Source organism: Cryptomeria japonica, chromosome 8, assembly GCF_030272615.1.
Source record: "Cryptomeria japonica chromosome 8, Sugi_1.0, whole genome shotgun sequence".
Taxonomy (NCBI): domain Eukaryota; kingdom Viridiplantae; phylum Streptophyta; class Pinopsida; order Cupressales; family Cupressaceae; genus Cryptomeria; species Cryptomeria japonica.
In genome coordinates this window covers 165,441,782-165,461,204 of record NC_081412.1, presented here as the reverse complement: position 1 = coordinate 165,461,204, position 19,423 = coordinate 165,441,782, and positions in this window count along the sequence as shown.

Sequence of the window (19,423 nt, the reverse complement as noted above, 5' to 3'; positions counted from 1 at the left end):
TGTTCTTTTGACTCCTATTTCTATAGCTTGGTAAATTTTCAGATATCAATAAATTTAATAGCAACTTAACAATCTAAAGTTTATTAAACTAAAGTTAAGGGATTAGAAGAGAGAAAATGCTTCAGATTTTATTCCTACAATTAATTATGGAATTTCACTTCTTGCAACTATTATTTTCTAGGGTCCATAAACTTAGATCTTACAATAGGAAGAATAAACTGCAATATACACCTTTAAAACTGATAAGAGAAAAATACTGAATCAAAAAAAACTGATTTTTATATTAAGATGACTATTCCATGCAATTCAAAAGTAACCCCTTTTTTTAAAAAAATAGGAAATAGAAATATAACTAGCTTTTTACAACTCTAAGATATTCTGCAAAATTTACAGGATGTTTCTTTATTCAACAACAATCCCAACTCTCATGTCTATATTACAAATTTACAACTTGCCTCTCATTTCAACGAATGAGGGTGTATTTCTCCTATCAAGACTAATGACTGTAAATAAATTTAAATTTCTTCAACAATAATCTTCGGCAACTTTTCTCTTTTTCTATTCTTTTCTCCTGACATTCCTGAATAATAAATCACAAATATGACCACGGAGTCCTCACCTCCCAGCCTAGGCTAACTGGTAGCCACCCTCGAGCTCGGAGAACCAAGCCCTAGACGGGTAACAAACATGCAAACACATAGAAGGCATAAATACACACACAGATATTCAAACACACTCCCAACTTGGCTACACAGCACCACAGTTTGGTGATGACCTTTTTAAGGGTGGTAGTGGACCAATACTCTGAGGAGAACTGCAAGTATGGAAAACCAGAAGCCACCTCATGGCACAATAAATACATCAAGAATTTCAACCCCTTATTCCTTATGCCCCCCAAAGGCATTCTAGCCTTATATCCCTCCTTATGACCCCCATTGCACAAACAGGCCATGCAGTAAGGGTCACACAAAAATCCCTTGTGATCACTCTCAAACGAGAGTCTCTCACTTGAAGGTTGTCACTGCTACCACCCACAAGATCCTCCTCCCTCCCAAGAGTAAGAGGTCTTGAGAAAACTCCCAAAACACAACAAAGCAAAATGAAAAATACCAAATGAAATTCGAAAAAAAAAAAGACGTTCAAGAACACAAATTTCTTACACCAATCATACTCTTAGACACATACAAGAAAGTAGACATTTTAAAGGATAATGAAACCAACCTTAATCTGCCCAATGGTAGTATAATATTTGAGGAAGAGCTACCCAATCCACGGATCTTCTTCTTCTACCCTTAGTCCAAATTTTTTTTTAATCAAAACTATTCTATTCTTTTCAAAAATTCTCTTGTCTCCAAAAATGGAGAGTGGGTGATTACCCTCAAATTTTCCAATTCTTGCTTAAGAAGCTCACTCTCTGAGTTCTCACAAGTTTCTAAAAACCAAAAAGGAAAGTAAAGCAGAATGGCAAAAATACTCCCATTCGAATAGGAAAAATCTCAATTAGATTCAAACTTCTAATTTCAATTTTTGCACAACTCAAAAAAGCCAATTTTTAAAGTGTCAAAAAGGTCACTCAGGAGTAGAAACTTGCCTAAAATTACCCCTAACCCTTAGGTATACCTTATGGGCTCTAGGAAACCCTATTAAACTATCCCTAGGTGTTCATTTAACCCATTTTAAACCCCTTTGAAGTTTATTTTCGGGTCAAACACATGTTGACTTCTCCAAAGATTCCTTTCCCAAGGTATTTATGACATCACATTACATTATTTGAAAAAGCTATAGTTGAACACTTTCCCACCAAGAGACAAAAATAAAACATTTAAACTTAAATCCACACATGTGTCAAGTGACACAAATAAAACACTTTTACAAATTAAAACATGAAATTGTCTCTTGTGGTTTTTACACATTAAATTTAAATAACACTTAACACTCATGCAACATATACTGTTACGAATAAAAATACAACACAAACGGGGTGTTGTCTCTCCAAATAGACAACCCCTGGCTTACGAACATACATAAGTCTAGGTTTGGTTCTCTGTAAATTTTCCATGGTCCCATGGTTAATTTCATGCACATCTCAATTTACACATTAGTACTCTCAAATATCTGCATATAATATAATTCAAAGGAATAACAATACACATCATCACTTGCATACAACTTTCATCTGCACAAATTAAATACATCTTTTATCAAGCAATTTTACATAAGCAAATTTCATCCTAATTCACATAAACTTAACCATACATCATAGTTCCATTATCATAGTAAAGTCCTGCAAATTCCATTACGACATCTATCATTGCAATACCATCTTATATAACAATCATGTAGTGTTCTATCTCATAAAGCATATAAGTAAATCATCAAACATAGCAATGTTATCCAAATCCTGAAATCATATAAGTTCTAAGTCTCAAAATGCATCAAAATAAAGTAACCATAATAGTCTAAATATAAAATCCACTGAAATGTCAGAATGAGTCGAGGTGAGGCCTCACATGTCCATTTGGTTTGTTCATGATCTATTTCCTTAACGAGTAATACATAATAACCTAAATATTGGTACAACTTTCTTGACCTTTCTCAAGACAATTACAAATCAACACATGGCATCACTATTGTAGAGTTTCCTCTTAGTAGAACCAAATTTAAGATTGCGATTTTGAATATCAATAATAAAATAGATGTCTTGAATTTTGCATCAAAAAGTAAAAAAGATTCCCATTTTTATAGCATATCAATTGGTTTTACAACCAAAAATCTAATATATCATATCCTTCATTTTTGTTTGATATCTAAAACAAGTAGAAAAGTATACAATTTGCATCTTGAATTTTTAATTCAAAAAGTAGAAAATTTTAATATGTGAAGTAGTTTCACTCAACCATCTACATATTTGTATCTAGATCCATGGTTTCCCTCATCAACCAACACATTTTCCTTAGGAAAATATCCCTTCTTCATAACTTTAGGCCCATCATGTCATCCCTCATTTTTATCCATAGCCATCTAGATAGCTTTACAAACATCCCCTTTGATAATAGATCCATTAGTTTCTCTCAACACTTCAACACCCTCCTGCAATTGCATAAAGATCCATATTACAACTTGTCTATATACACAAAAAACCTCTCAAGAAAAAAATTCGACAAATTATTTGGATAGAATCCCATTTCAATAGGAGGACAAGAAGGCATTAATTTGATTGTGTACATTCATGAACCTTGGTAAAAAAATGGGGACAATTCTACTAAAAAAGGTTATTTGAAAACATTTTAATTAAATTCTAAAGTATGAGTGTTGATATCCTTCACCAACTCCTAAAATCTAAGAGTTCATTATGGTCCTATTCATTTATAACTAGTAATAGATCATAGCCCCTGAGTATGTTTTGAACTATCTATTGGATATTGTTGAGAAGTTTGGTGGAATGATGTGATGTCATTGATGTCAACATATTCCTCTGTGTTTTCTAGTGTTCAGTCAGATTAAATGAGTTAGTTTGGCTAGTGTGTTACAAATGAGTTGTTGTAGATTAATGGGTTTTGAGATAAGTATATCCAGTTGATTCAAATAAATTTTCAGTGGTCTGCATGATGATTTGATCAAGTTATGTCATCTAGTATTGTGATTGGTTTTCTATTTGATCAGTGTTTTGGATTTTGCTCTGCATTGCTCCATGTTGCAATATCTTCATTTGTGGATTTGGTAGAGTGTTTGGGATGTTCATATGTGTCCTCAATTTAGATGGTTCATGATTTGGAGGTTGGCAAGTGAATCTTTTAGTTTGTTAGTCAATGTGTGTTCTTGAGGTTCGGTATAATGATGATGAAGATTCTTGTAACTAGTGATGATGCAGTTGTTGTTGTGGTAATTCATGATGCTTGTGGATGTTTCTAGATCATGCTCTATCCTTGTTGATGGTCTGTATTGATCATTGTGCACATTATTGATCATTTTCTTGATCTAGTGACGTTCTTCATGTTATGTGACATTCATGATGATTGTAGCGTGTTATGAATGTTCGAGGCATAATTCTTGGACGTGTTTCTTGCGTGCGATATTGATTTAGGTCCATACTATATCTTAGCCAACATTATTTTGATCCACATGTATCATTGTAATGTGTTCTTGTAATTTGTGATGTGTGTTGAGCTGACCTTGAAATATAGGTTGATGATTTGTATAAATATATGTGTAGACACCTAAAATTGTCCTGTCTAATTAAATAAATATTTTATTTATTTAATTGATCCCACTTCCTCTATTAATTAAATAAATCTTTATTTATTTAATTTATTCATTAGCCTTTTCTACCCATGACACATGTTATTCATCTCTTTATTCTTACACTATCTACCCTCTTATTATTTTCTTATTTCCTCTACCTACCCTCTAATCCTAGCTGACCATTTATCTTTAACACCTCTTCATCTTATCCCTCCAATTCTTATAGTGTCTTCTATATAAGAGGATGCTTCTCTCATTATCAAGCCCCCTGCCTACTGGACTAGCATTCAAACTTTCATATGCGATCAAGCCTACTTACAACCACATTTCCGTTCTTTGTTGAGCTCTTGTGCACACATAAAATTTGAGAGCAAATATATCAAGTAAGATCAATGGAGATAGGAAGAATGGAGATTCAAACCCTATTAGACATGTGATGGTATAATCTTTGTGATTTTATTGATTTTCATTGTCTTAGGTAATCTTCATATGTTATGGTGGATCTTTGTTGTTGTTAGGCTAGGGTTTTGTGGTTGAATTCATTTAGTCTTTCAATGTTGTTGTTTCCATTTTTACCATAAACAATATGTAATAATCATGTGAGAGATGGATCTGCGTGGTATCTGTGAGTGTATCTAAATGTGTATGATCGGATAAGTGTGTGAGAAAGTGTTTTGATATTTCAAAAGTTTGTAGAAGTGTGGCAGATCAGATCAAACTATGTGCTTAACTAGAACTGTAACCATGTATGAGGAGACGTTATTTTATAGTTCATGATTCTCTGAATGTAATCTAAATGTTTTTGTAAGATAGTGAGTCTTCCTCAGGGTTGTAGCCCTTCTGTCATGCCCACTCTTGGGCACGAACGGAAATTTTTTTTTTTATTAATATACTTACTAATTAGCGACTTACTTATTTAAAATAGTCAACTATGTGTGATTAACTTAATTAAGATAATGCTTTTGGGTTGAGTCTAAACTATATATGTATATCATGGGTAATTAAACCCAATTGGGAAACATGGTTTACTAAGTTATCAACAGGCTAAAAGCTCTCCCAATTGGTTTAACGCTAATCTTTGTCAATAAATATTTAGATTCTCAAGTATAACGATGACTCTCTCTAATTTAAACTTTCTTTATAAATTTGTTTAACATTCTTAACCTTCTAGGATTTATCTATATTCGCAATTTAAAATACTTCCTAAAAATGAAATTTCCCGTAATTTCAAATAAAATACTCTATAGTCTAAAACTTGGCTGGCCTTCTTGGCCCTTCAAGAGACCTAGTGGATGACACCCCTTTTTTTTTTTTTTTTCTATACAAAAACTACCCTACCTAAGTGATTAAATCATTTATAAAGTTTTCTCCTACAGTTGCCCATTGCTTAACAAAAATAATCAAAACTTATTTTACATCCAACATTTTAATCCAAATTAAATATCATTACATTCCTACTTTTATATATATATATATATATATATATATATATATATATATATATATATATATATATATATATACATGTATATATATATATATATAACTTTATATTATCATTTATACCCAATATTCACAAAGCATTCGAACCTTAACATTACACCTAACAATTTTAATACAATTCAAATATCCATTTAATCCTACTTAAATATATATGTATGTATATATATATATATATATATATATACATATATATATATATTTACATATATTCACATAGTGATCTATATGTTCCCTTATGACTGTATATTTATATGATTTTATAATTATATACCACATGGGGGGGAAAAAGAAAGTGATTTTTATCTTTATTTTGAAATTAGTTTCCCCCTTTAAATTTAACTTCCCTCCATACTCACATGTTCATTTTAAATTGTGAGTATGTTGCCCTAACCCGAACTAGGGTTAGGGCAAACAAGTTGTCCCCAAACTTTCTTTCTTTTTTTTATTTTTTTATTTTTGTGTTTCGTTGAGTGCGTGTGGGGGTTGCGAGCGAGGTGGGTCGGCGGCCAACGCACATCGCGCAGGGGGCCGAGCCGAAACCCCACCCCAACCTTCCCTTGCTGCTTGCGTTTGATAACACCTCTTTTTTTTTTGGCGGTGGTAAAACTAGCGGCAGGTTTCGTAGCCCAGGGGGAGGCGGCATCGGCAGTGCGAAGGGGGCGGAATCGGGTGCCAGCAACACACGGGCGCCGCTGCTGCGGACGACGTCGCCGCAGGCTGCGGTTCCCGCAGTCTGCGGCGTCGCCGCCCGCAGGCTGTGGGGAGCCGCCGGCTGCAGCCGCCCGTCCCCGGGGTTGCGGCCCGCACAAACCCTAGTGTCCTTCTTTTTGCGTTAAACGTTTTTGCTTGGCGTCTTCCGAACGGTGTAAAGCATTCGGTTTTTTTTATAATAGTTTTTAAATAACATTGGAATATATAAATATATATATATATATATTTATATATATATATATATATATATTTATATATATATATATATATATTTATATATATATATATATATATAATATAATCTGGTAAAAAGAAATGTTCAGGCTCTTTGTTTGAAACTGACAGTTTGTTGTAATGAATAAATATATATATATATGTATATATATATATATATATACAAATATATATATATATATTTATATATATATATATATATATACTTAATCATATTACCAGTTTACTCCTTCTTTTGGGTATTATCAGATCTGGAACGTATTATTTCCTTTTTTTAAAACAGGTTCTTCTTAAGTGATTCTTAATGGTTATATATATATATATATATATATATATATATATATATATATATATATATATATATATATATATATATATATATATATATATATATATATATTTTGAAGGGACTGATTTAACAAGGTTATCAGATCTTCTGGTTGTATTACAATATTATCAGAGCTGCATCTATGAGGTATATTTTTTTGTAAAATCTGTTTGTCCAAACAACATTTTTAAAAAAAAAACAATATATATATATTAAAAGCTAAATGTATTTTTTTGAAAGAAAGGAACTATTTTAAACAGTTTTATTTTCTGCAATAAACATCAAAATGAAAGACTTTTTAATAAATTTCCTTGCAGTATTTAATAGATAATTCATGGACTGTTTAAATTTACAGCAACCTGATTTTCATCTATTTGCAGAATACATGTAAAATAAAATGCATCTACTATTCCTTTGCAACATAAAAATTTTCATAAAATCTAATACATTACTTTTTCATTTGCAACTACTAGAAATAGGGATAGAAAGTAACAAATATTTCATTATCAAGTAGATATCAAGTAATTTCATGTACACAAAAATAATCTTGAATACAAATGGGTTGAACACCCTACAATGTATTTCTCTACATAGTTACTTAAAAATAATACAACTTTTTTTTTGAGGAAAATACTACAACATTGAATGCTTCCATTTCTTCCCTATCTTTTAAACATTTTTCTGCAACAAAATTCAGTCACATAGCTCTCTATTCCATCTTTTCCCATTCCCATGCAACCTGCATTAAAACATAATTTGACCATGGGAAGCTCACCTCCCAGCCTAGGCTTACTAGAAGCCACCCTCGAGCTTGGAGAACCAAGCACTAGACGGGTTACACACACACAAAACCACTAAAAAAACATAGGAACACATTTACAATCAAATTTCCCCTTCCCAAGCTTCACATTCACCACTTTCATGGTGACTCTTCCATGGGTGGAAGTGGACCAAGTACCTATGGGGAGAATGCATGCCAAAAACAATACTACATTAGCCACCTCATGGCAGCACAAATGCAACCCAAATACTTTCACAACCTTATGCCCCCCAAAAAGGCTCAAGGCCATATATGCTCCCCTTATGACCCCCAAATGCATACACAAGGCTATGCATCAAGGGTCACCAAGGACTCCCTTGAGAACACTCTCCATAAGGAGAGCCTCTCACCCATGGCTGTCAAACTCCTTCCACCCCAAGATCTTCCTACCCTCCCAAGGATAGGAGATCTTGGACACTCCCAAAAACCACAAGAAAACACAAACAAATACATAGAAAGGAAAACTACACATATTAACTTCAACCAAAAACTTCATAAGCACAATCTTACAACAACTCTTTCATTTCACAAAACAACACAAATTATCATTTACAACATAACAAGAGAAAGAAGGGAGTAACCAACCTTATTCTGCCAAAAGGTTTGCTAACTTTAGTTGGGGATGAGCTGCCCAATTTCCACTATCTTTTCTCCCAAAATTCCACTAAAAATGCCAACTCCTACTAACTTTTTCAAAACAAGCAAAATCTCCAAGAAAGGAGAGTGGGTGATTACTCACTAAGTTTGCAAAATCTTGCCTAAGAAGGCCTCTCACACACTTCCCAACCCCTTGGGTGAGGTGTGAGTTCCCATTGGTTGCCCTTCCCAAACTCTTGCACTTTACTAAAATTGGAAAGGGAAAAGGTGGAAGAAGATGGGGAAGAGAGTTTGACTCCTAAAGGGAAGGTTCTCTATCCTAGGGAGAACTTTCTAAGTTCAATTTTCGTGCATCTTGGAATTATCACTTTTTGAAGTGACTTCATAGTCACATGGGAGAAGCTACATGTTGCAAAACACCCCTAACCCATAGGTATACCCTTTGGACCTTTGGAAAAGCCTAAAAACTTATCCTAGGAGTCCATTAAACCCTTTGGAAACCCCACTGAAGTTTACCTACGGGTCAAGCTTGAGTTGACCACTCCCATGACTCCCTACCCAAGATAATTTGGGACCACACTCATGTTTTTGAATGGCTTTGGTAGAAACAAAACTCCCTCCAAGAGACAAGTCAACTCAATGACACTTAATCAGCACATGTGTCAAGTGACACAACAAAAATAAAATATAAAAATCACACATGGAAAATTGGTCTCTTGAAGGATTACACAATTACATATAAATTAAATTTTACATTCAAGCATTATACACATCACAAATAAAATACATTACAAGGGGAGGGGTGTTGTCTCTCCAAATAGACAACTCCCGGCTTAACAAACGCACATTGGTCTAGGCTTGATTCTCCATAAATTCCATGGTCACATGGATAATTTCCTGCGCATCTCAATTAACACATTAGTAACTCCAAATAATCACAATTATTCATAATCAAATACATGGATTCTATTGCAAATCAAACACTCATACATTAGACAACAATAATTCAATTCCTCATTTGTTTTCACATTCAATTTCACATAAGCAAACAACATAATTTCCCAAAAAAGAACCATTCATAAATATGCATCATTTTTCTTTCATCACAATAAAATCCTGCAAATGACATTTATCATCGTAATGTAATTCTATTCTAGTAACATATCTAAGGTTCCATAATCATCATGCATGAAATAAAACATCAACAAATGTCAGTGCGGTCCAAATCATGGTATCATATGTGTTCTAAGTCCATAATGCATAAAATAAAGCATCCATAATAGTCTCAATATGCAAATAACTGAAAATGTCAAACTGAATCGGGGTAGGGCCTCACACCCTCCCCCTCTAGGCATGAACTTCCTCCTGGAGTTCATCAAAAAGGTGGGGGTACTGTGATCTCATAAGTGCTGCATCCTCCCATGAGGCTGTGACCTCATCATAGCAATCCCACTGGACTCTAACCTGGTCCAGCTCTCGCCCTCGAAGGCTCAGCGTCCGGCGTGCCAAAATGCGAATGGGCTCCAAAGCTAGCTGCCCGTCCGACTCCACCTGCAAGGCATCCCAATCTAGAATATGAGACTCATCATAGATATACTTCCTCAAAACTGAAACATGAAACACATCGTGGATGCGTGACAGGCTAGGTGGCAATGCTAGACGGTAGGCAACTGGCCCTATCCTCTCAAGGATCTCAAATGGTCCTACAAATCGAGGTGTGAGCTTAGAACCCTTTCCATATCGGATTGGACTCTTATGCGGTCGCACTCTCAAGAAGACTCTATCTCCAACTGAGTAGTTACGATCAACCCTCTTTGCATCTGCATATTTCTTCTGTCTATCCTGTGCCTCTCTAAGACGCTGCCTAATCAAATCCACCTGCTGCTCCATATCCCGAACTATCTCTGGACCAATAGCAACCCTGTCCTCTATGCGATCCCAACTCAACGGTGTCCTACAAGGCCTGCCATATAATGCCTGATAGGGTGGCATTCCCAAGGACGTGTGATGCCCATTGTTATAGGCAAACTCCACTAAGGGAAGATACTCCTCCCATCTGGACTGGTGATCCATGACGTACATGCGAAGCATATCTTCTAACACCTGGTTAACTCTCTCTGTCTGGCCATCCATTTCCGGATGATAGGCTGTACTGAAATTGAGCTTGGTACCCATAGCTGCCTGTAATGCCTTCCAAAAAGAGGAAGTGAAGAGGGAATCCCTGTCGGAAATGATCTTACGTGGAACACCATGAAGTCTGACAATGTCTCGCAAAAACACCTGTGCTACTGCTGGTGCTGTGAAGGTGGTACGAACTGGTGAAAAGTGAGCCACTTTGGTCAACTTGTCAACCGTCACTAGGATGGCATCATGGCGGCGAGATGACATAGGGAGACCAATGATAAAATCCATGGATATAGTGTCCCACTTCCACTCTGGTATAGCATGGGGTTGGAGCAACCCACCTGGATGGCTGTGCTCCGCCTTGACTCTCTGACACTCAAGGCATCGGGCTACCAACTCGGCGATGAGCTGTCGCATTCCTGGCCAATGATACAGTTCCCTCAAGTCTGCATGCAACTTCTTGACACCGGGATGCGCTGCATAAGGAGCTCTATGTGCCTCTGTGATAATGAACTCTCGCAATCCCCGGGTAGAAGGTACATAGATGCGCCCTCTATGGCGTAATAAACCATCGGGCTCTAAGGAATAATCCACATATTTCCCTTCCAAAGTTTCCTGAGATCGAATAGCCTCGCAAACCTCTAAATACCATCTGTCCTCTGGCAGTCGCTGCATGATCCGATCCCTCAAATCCGTGCTCATAGACATGGTGAATACCTCGTGACGTCTCCTACTCAAAGCATCTGCAACTACATTTTCTTTCCCTTTGATGTAGTGAACGTCAAAATCATACTCACACAAAAATTCCATCCATCTCCTCTGACGTGCATTAAGATTCGGCTGAGTGAATATGTACTGAAGGCTCTGATGGTCTGAGTGCAACTCAAAATGATGACCCAAAAGGAAATGTCTCCATCTCACAAGTGCATGCACTACGGCTGCAAGCTCCAGATCATGAGTGGGGTAATTAAGCTCGTGAGTCTTGAGTTCCCTAGACTCAAAAGCTATAGCTCTGCCATTCTGCATAAGTACTGCTCCTAAACCATCTAGGGAAGCATCTGTGCAAACCATGAAATCTGCTGAAGGATCGGGTACTACAAGAATAGGTGCGGTAGTAAGTGCCTTTTTAAGTTCCTGAAAGGCCTTCTCGCACTTCTCCGTCCACTCAAACTTCTTCCCTTTGCGCTGAAGAGAAGTGATAGGATGAGCAACTCTAGAGAATCCCTCAACAAAACGTCGGTAATAACCTGCTAAACCCATGAAGCTCCTGACCTCTGTCACACTGGTCGGTGCTGGCCAATCCATAATGGCTCTGATCTTGGATGGGTCCACTGAGATCCCATCACTGGATATAACATGACCAAGGTACTTGATCTCAGTTTTAAAGAAAGCACACTTCGACAAACTGCCATACAACTGATTTTCCCTCAAACACTGCAAAACCTGTCTCAAGTGCTCCTCATGTTCCTCCTCATTCCGTGAATATATCAAAATGTCATCGAGAAACACAATCACAAAGCGGTCGAGGAATGTACGGAATACTCCATTCATGAGACTCATAAAAACTGCTGGGGCATTCGTAAGACTGAAAGGGACCACGGTGAACTCATAGTGGCCATATCTAGTGCGAAATGCGGTCTTGTGGATATCACTTTCCACTATTCTCAACTGATGGTACCCTGATTTTAGATCAATCTTGGAAAATACCTTAGCACCTTGAAGTTGGTCGAACAAATCATCGATCCTGGGCAATGGATATCGGTTCTTGATGGTCACCTTGTTCAACTGACGGTAGTCCATGCATAGTCGGAGAGATCCATCTTTCTTCTTCACGAAGATGACTGGTGCACCCCAAGGGGATACACTAGGGCGAATGTGGCCCTTCTCTAGGAGTTCCTCAAGCTGAATCTTGAGCTCATTAAGCTCATTTGTAGTCATTCTATATGGTGCTCTAGAAATGGGTTCGGCTCCTGGAACAAGGTCTATATGAAAATCAATCTCTCTACGGGGCGGCATACCAGGTAACTCTGAAGGAAAAACATCGGCAAATTCTCTAAGGATAGGATAGTCATCAATAGATGGTTCTTTTTCCTCTCCTTCTTCTCTATCACTAATGGTGATGGCAAATAACTAACATCCCTTTCGCATGCTCCGCTTAAGCTGCATGGCGGAGATCATACGAAGAGACACGGGTCTCTGAATTCCAGTGATCACTATAGGAGAGCCATGATCATCCTCACACTCGATCCTTTTCAGGCGACAATCCATCTTGGCTCTGTGGGCATAAAGCCAATCCATGCCAAGTACAACGCCATAGGATCCAAGTGGTGTAACTCTAAGGTCTACTAAGGTGGTGATGTTGCCAATTTGAAGCTGACATCCCTTAACCTCTGATTCCACTGACACTCTAGCCCCTGAAGCTAATTCCACTTCCCAACTGACCTCTTGCCTATTTGCCACTAGCCCGCAACGCTCCACAACCAATGGAGATATAAAAGAATCAGTAGCTCCTGAATCAAATAATATAGATATACTGCTACCACTGATCATACCTGCTACCTCTATTACCGTGGCCTGATGCTCTGCCTGGCGGTTGTCAACCGCTGCGAAGACTCTGTGGGACTTGCCCATGTCCCCAACTGTCGGCTCTGATGCTGCCATCCTCTGATTTCCTGTCATCTGACCCTGAGGACACTCTCTCGCTATGTGTCCCATGGCTCCACATGTGAAGCAAGGGCCTCGTGCCTGAAACTGTACTCCCTGTGGTCTGGAGAAAGACTGTCCCCCTGTCCTACTAGAACCACTGTACCCACCTCTAGAGGACTGCTGAGTCCTAGCCGGAGGTGTGTAAGGAGCCTGAGATTTCTGATCTCGCCTCTGACCCTGTGACTGCCACTGCTTGGGCTTTGTGCCCTGCTGATTCTGCAGAGGCTTTTGCCTCTGGTTCTGCTGTGACTGCTGCGGAGGAGGGGGTTTGGAGAACCCCGATGAGTGCCTGTTGTTACCTTTCCAATGGGGTTTCTGAAACCCATAAGTCTTTGGTGAAGGATTACGGTTTTGAAACCGATCCTTCGAGTCATGTGGTCTGGCCTGAATCTCCTCGGCTATCAAAGCCTTCTCCACGGCAACCCGGAGGCTCCCTGGAGCGGCCATTCTCACTGGACCTGCTATGCCGGAATTCAATCCTCTGATAAATCGGTTGACGAGAAGCTTTTCATCTTTCAGGTAGTCTACATAAGGTAATAGTTCAAAGAACTTGTTCTCGTACTGTGTCACTGACATACCCTTCTGCTGGAGGTCATGAAACTCATCTACCCTACGCTGTCTGAAATGCTCTGACAAATACCTCTCCCTGAATCTTTCTGTGAAAATCTCCCAAGTGAGGGTCTCTATCTCTAACCCACACTTATATTCTTCCTGTCTCCACCATGTGGAGGCTGTTCCTCGCAATAGGTGAACCGCTGCACGTGCTTTTAGATTGCTCTCATAGGAGCGCAATGCAAAGCACCTATCTAGGCTCTCATTGTGGGTAGGCTCCCATGTGTTTCTTCCCTTAAGCGGGTTTTCCACATCAAAAACCTTGGTGTTATGTGTGTTATTGGCATGGTTTTAATTTATGCTTTCATTTCTAATTATGAGATCTAAATTTGTGTTTGAATTTAGTAAAGTTTGTGAGCAAACTGATTCACTCCCCCCTCTCAGTTTGTTGCATTGTTGCCAACAATTGGTATCAGAGCTAGATCCTTCAAAAGAAGTTTGACTGCTTGAGGTGATCCGAGATGGAAACCTAAGCTTTCAAAAATGATAGGTTGAGATTTGTTGGAATTAATTACACTCTTTGGAAGAACCAAATGGAGTGTCACTTGAGATGCATCAGTGAAGACTACTGGAATATTACCAAGACTATGTATAATGCTCCTCTGAATGATCCTACAACTCTAGTTGAGATAAAGGAAGATAAATTCAATATGAGAGCTAAGGAAGCATTGTTGAGTGCCTTGTTTGATTCTGAGATGACTAATGTGATAGATTTGCAGACTGCTCATGAGATCTGGAAGAAGCTAGAAACTTTGTATGAAGGTGATAGCCATGTGAAAGTTCCTAAGTTGTAGATCTTGAAGGGAAAGTATGAGATGTTAAAGATGGACGAAGATGAGAAAATTACCTCTATTATGCAGAAAGTGAATGATCTTGTGTTGAACATCAGATGTGCCAATGGAGTATTGGAAGAATTTGAGATTGTAGCTAAAGTGCTTAGATCCTTGCCTCCTGATTACAAGTACAAGGTTGCTGCTATTGAGAAGATTTGGATGGTGACAAATGTGACTAGAGACATATTGATTGGAAAGCTTGTTGCCTTTGAGTTGAGAAAATTTGGTGAATCTCTTCCTAAGTTAGAATCCACATTCAAAGCTACTATTTTTGAGAAGCAAAAATATGATCCAAGAGAAAGTTCTACAAGGGTGTCTAGATATGAGAAGGAGATGAGAGAGATTGAAGAAGAATAAAGAGAGCTTGCAGAGCTTGAAGCCTTGATTTCTAGGAGATCGCCGAAGGGAGCCAGTAAGTATGAAGGAAAGTTGCCGCTTAAATGTTTTCCATGCAATAAGATAGAACATTTTTCCTCAAGTTCTCTGGAAAGAGTTCCTAAGAAGCCATTATAGCCATATAAGCCTAAATATAACAAAGAGTGTTATTTTGCTGCTAATGAAGGTGTGACAAATGATGAATCTGATAAAGAAAACTTGGGAGATGAATGGGTGTTTATTGCTATCAAGTAAGATAATCTGGTGACTGTTGATTCTACTAGCTACATTATTGAGGAGAAAGCTTTGGCTGCTAAAGTTGAATAGAAAGATGAATGGGTTATTGATAGTGGCTACTCTCATCACATGATAGGTGATAAGAGTATGTTTGTGAGTACGGAAAAGTATGAAGGTGGTGTAGTAAGATTTGGTGATGACAAAGTTGGTATAATCCATGGTAGAGGTTCTATTTCTCTTGATGGTAAGCATAACATTGATGATGTGGTTTTTGTCTTAACTAGGTTTTCCACATCAAAAATCTTGGTGTTATGTGTATTATTGATGTGATTTTGATTTATTCTTTCATTGCTAATTATCAAATTTGAATTTGTGTTTGACTTTAGTAAAGTTTGTGACCAAACTGATTCACCCCCCCTCTCAGTTTGTTGCATTGTTGCCAATATTATCAATATTAATGATTTTAAAACCATCACCTATAAGGTCTAAAGGAATCTCATGGGGATTCACATGTGGTAAAAGAGACTCAATTGGGTGTTAGAGCCATTTGAACAAGCTTATAATAAGTTTTTAGATGATGGTAGCATTGGAATAGTGTTGGCCTTTGGGTTGGTAACAACATAGTCAGGTGAGGATTTTGATGTTGTAGATGTGTTTGGATAGATCAAAGGAGATAAATGATACTTTTTGGGGTAATTTTGGACAACTTGTCTAAGAATTACTATTTATAGTAAGTTCCCATGCTTTAGGAAGAGTTAGTCTCCACATTGTGTATCTAGCTAGGAGACTTACTAATTTTAGTAAGTTTCTATTTTTGGAAGTTCCTAGTTTTAGGATTTACTATTTATAGTAACTATTATTTTTGGCATCTAGTCATAGTGTTTCAGTTTTATTTCAATTTTAGTATGCAACACCAAGTCAACTCTATGGATTAGCCTATCACTTGGGTCTTTGTAGGCTAATGGGATAAATTATAGACCATTCTAGCTATGGGCACATTGATTGCCAATTTTCTGAGTTTGTTGAATATTCAAAATACTGAGGGGGGAGGGGTGAATCAATATTCCATTGAACTTATTAAATATAAATATAAATATATATATATATATATATATATATATATATATATATATATATATATATATATATATATATATATATGGGGGAGGGGTGAATCAATATTCCCTTGAACTTATTAAAAATTCTAACTAACGAATCACATAACATAATTTAAATGCAGTAAAGAAATTAACACAAAATACATAACACTAGATTTCTATGTGGAAAACCTAATATGGGAAAAACCACGAAGAGGATGAACTCTCAAGTATAGTGTAATATGTAATTGGTTACATAGTAAAAATGTGGCTCACTATCGGTGGGGCTCACTACTCGGAGGGCTCACTACCCAAAAGAAAAAAAAGGCTCATTGCTAGAGAATAGGCTTACAACAATAATAAAAAATTGAACTACTAGAAGTACATCTGACATATGCATGATCTACAATTCAGTTGAAGTGCACAAAATTATTTTACAAGTATTGTACATATATTGCCTAAACAAAATTCACATTTGCATAAATTTTTGCATATACAATATGTACACAATAGTTGTTCTAAAAACAACTCTGCTCATATCTTGCAAAAACTACTGATTATATATCCACATCAAAAATTTGATAAGTAAGCTCAACTGGAGAGGGGATGAGACTAAATCACACACATGCTAATGCAAAATAGCTTCATATGATGTCAACCGCAATCTTGAATCAAAACACCTTGTAGAATATGCCTCCTTCATATCTAGATAGGACTAAATCCAAAAACTACCTTCTAGAGCATGCCTTCGACATTTTCAGATGTGATCAGACCTAAGATGCATTGCTGGATCACAAAACTACGTGAGATAAATACTAAAAAAGTATCCATACTCTTCATAATTAAAGGAGAAAAAAAGGGCCAAAAACATATGTCGGAACACACAAATAGCTAGACAACACCAAAACATATATGTTGGATCGCAATTCAGCAGTGACATCAATGACAATAGGCCAACAATCTCTCCCTTTGTCATTGACGACAACATAAAGAAATAGTGTATATTTTTGCATATAAAAATTAAAACTGAAAAACTAAAACTTGGAAGAAATTTTGTCTGAAAGTATCACATAACATCACATTGCAATGCTCCCCCTTTGACAACAATGACAAAGGGAAAAACTAGAAGAAACATTCATAAACTTAACTCCCCCTAAGGGAGAAAGACCAGGGAATCGAAGAACTACCTAATCATTTGAACGTGCGTTTCCCATGAATCTTTATGCTTATCTCAATGTGAAATGGCTTATGTCATGAACTCAATATGCACCTGCAAGGATGCATACACCTACTTTGCTTCTTGCACTGAACAAGGGAGAGAATACTTGAACTTTTGTGCCTTGGAAAGAGCATGGTTCATAACAATTATGCTTTCAATACACATGTCTCTCAATTGATCCAAAGGTAGAATGATATTGTCTCTTTGTTGTTGCAGCTACTGTATAGTCGATCCACAGGAACTAGATAGATCCTAAGTTAACTAGCAATAATGTTGATTTCATCTTTAATAATTTGGTGACATCTAGCCATTGAAGACTATATGAGAAAAGTACATTCCCTTTTGATAAACATTATTTACCATGAGAGATAAGTTTGGAGAGTTGTTGATATGCGATCTCCCACTTACCTTTAAGTTCAAGTAACAGTTTCTCTTTGTCTTCATCTCTATCTTTCTCATATTTTTGTTTCAATTTTTCTGAGTAATTTTTTAAAGAATTTATCAATACTTTACACTTGTCAACACTGGGGGTAGCTAGATCTAATTCACATTCAAGCATAGCATCATGAAGTGTAATAAGCAATTCTTCAACAATTTTATCCATCTTATGTGACTCGCCTATGAAGTCCTATTTGGTGAAAGATAGAAAAGCTTCTCCAATTTGATTTTTTTGTACTGGATCAACCTTAGTAAAGTCAACTATCAATTTAGATGAAGTTATGGGTTGGATGTTTAGAGGTGAGACGAACAAACTCTTCCAAGATTCATTAGTTGTACCCAAATTGGTACCAATCTTGACACCTATCTGATCACAATCCTTCTTGACCTTTGTCACCTGAGCTATCTATTTCTTTACCTTTAATGAAATCATTGTTTAATGGAGGACCAACAAAAGTTTCAGGTACATAAATTTCATCATCCATAATGGGCACATTATCAATAGGATTAGAAATCATATCCTTAGACATACCAATGGCAGTATCAGAATCAGCAGTTGGTAACATTCCATGGTTCTTAGCTATAGTCATTATCTTTTCAATGACTTTTTTTTAAAGTTTTTCTTTAGCATCTGGTTCTCCTGACATGAGACTACCCAAACTTTTCTTTGTCCTTCATTCTGTCTTATAGGATTCTATAAGACTGGCTTTGTTTTCTTCCAAAGAGCGAAACTAATAAAATCAAAAGCATGCTCCTTAATGACTTGGTTTTCTTCTATTTCAACTTGTCTAATCCTAATTAATTCTTTCCATAATCCTGGTATATATTTTCTAAATCCTTCTACAACCACGCCTAGCTTAACAATACATAGTAAAAAGGATTTTAGTATAATATCTTTATCTTCATTATTAGCCTCATTGTGGAGATTACCTACCTCTTTTAGGTTATCTACATCAAGGGGTCTCTTTAGTTTCTTGACTTTGGACTTACAAACCTGTATCCAATATTTCTCTAGTTCTTCTTCTTCCTCGGGTTCAATTTATATGGTTTTCCATTTTACATCTTTCTGCTTCTTTTCTTTGGAGGAAGTACCTTCAGATTCCCTTTAGCAAAGGTTCTGGGTGAACTAGCTAGTCCTCCAGAATGCCTATACTCTATAATCTCCTCTTCAGTTACGTTTTCTTGGTAATGTTCCATTTGAATCTTCAAAGACTTCTCAGCTGCTATTCCAAATCTTTCTTGGATTTCATCCACAATGCTCTTCAACAACAACTAAGTTGTACCTTCTATCATGTCCTTGGTAACCTCATAAACAAATGGTGAAATCCAAATTTTCCTTTGGACAAG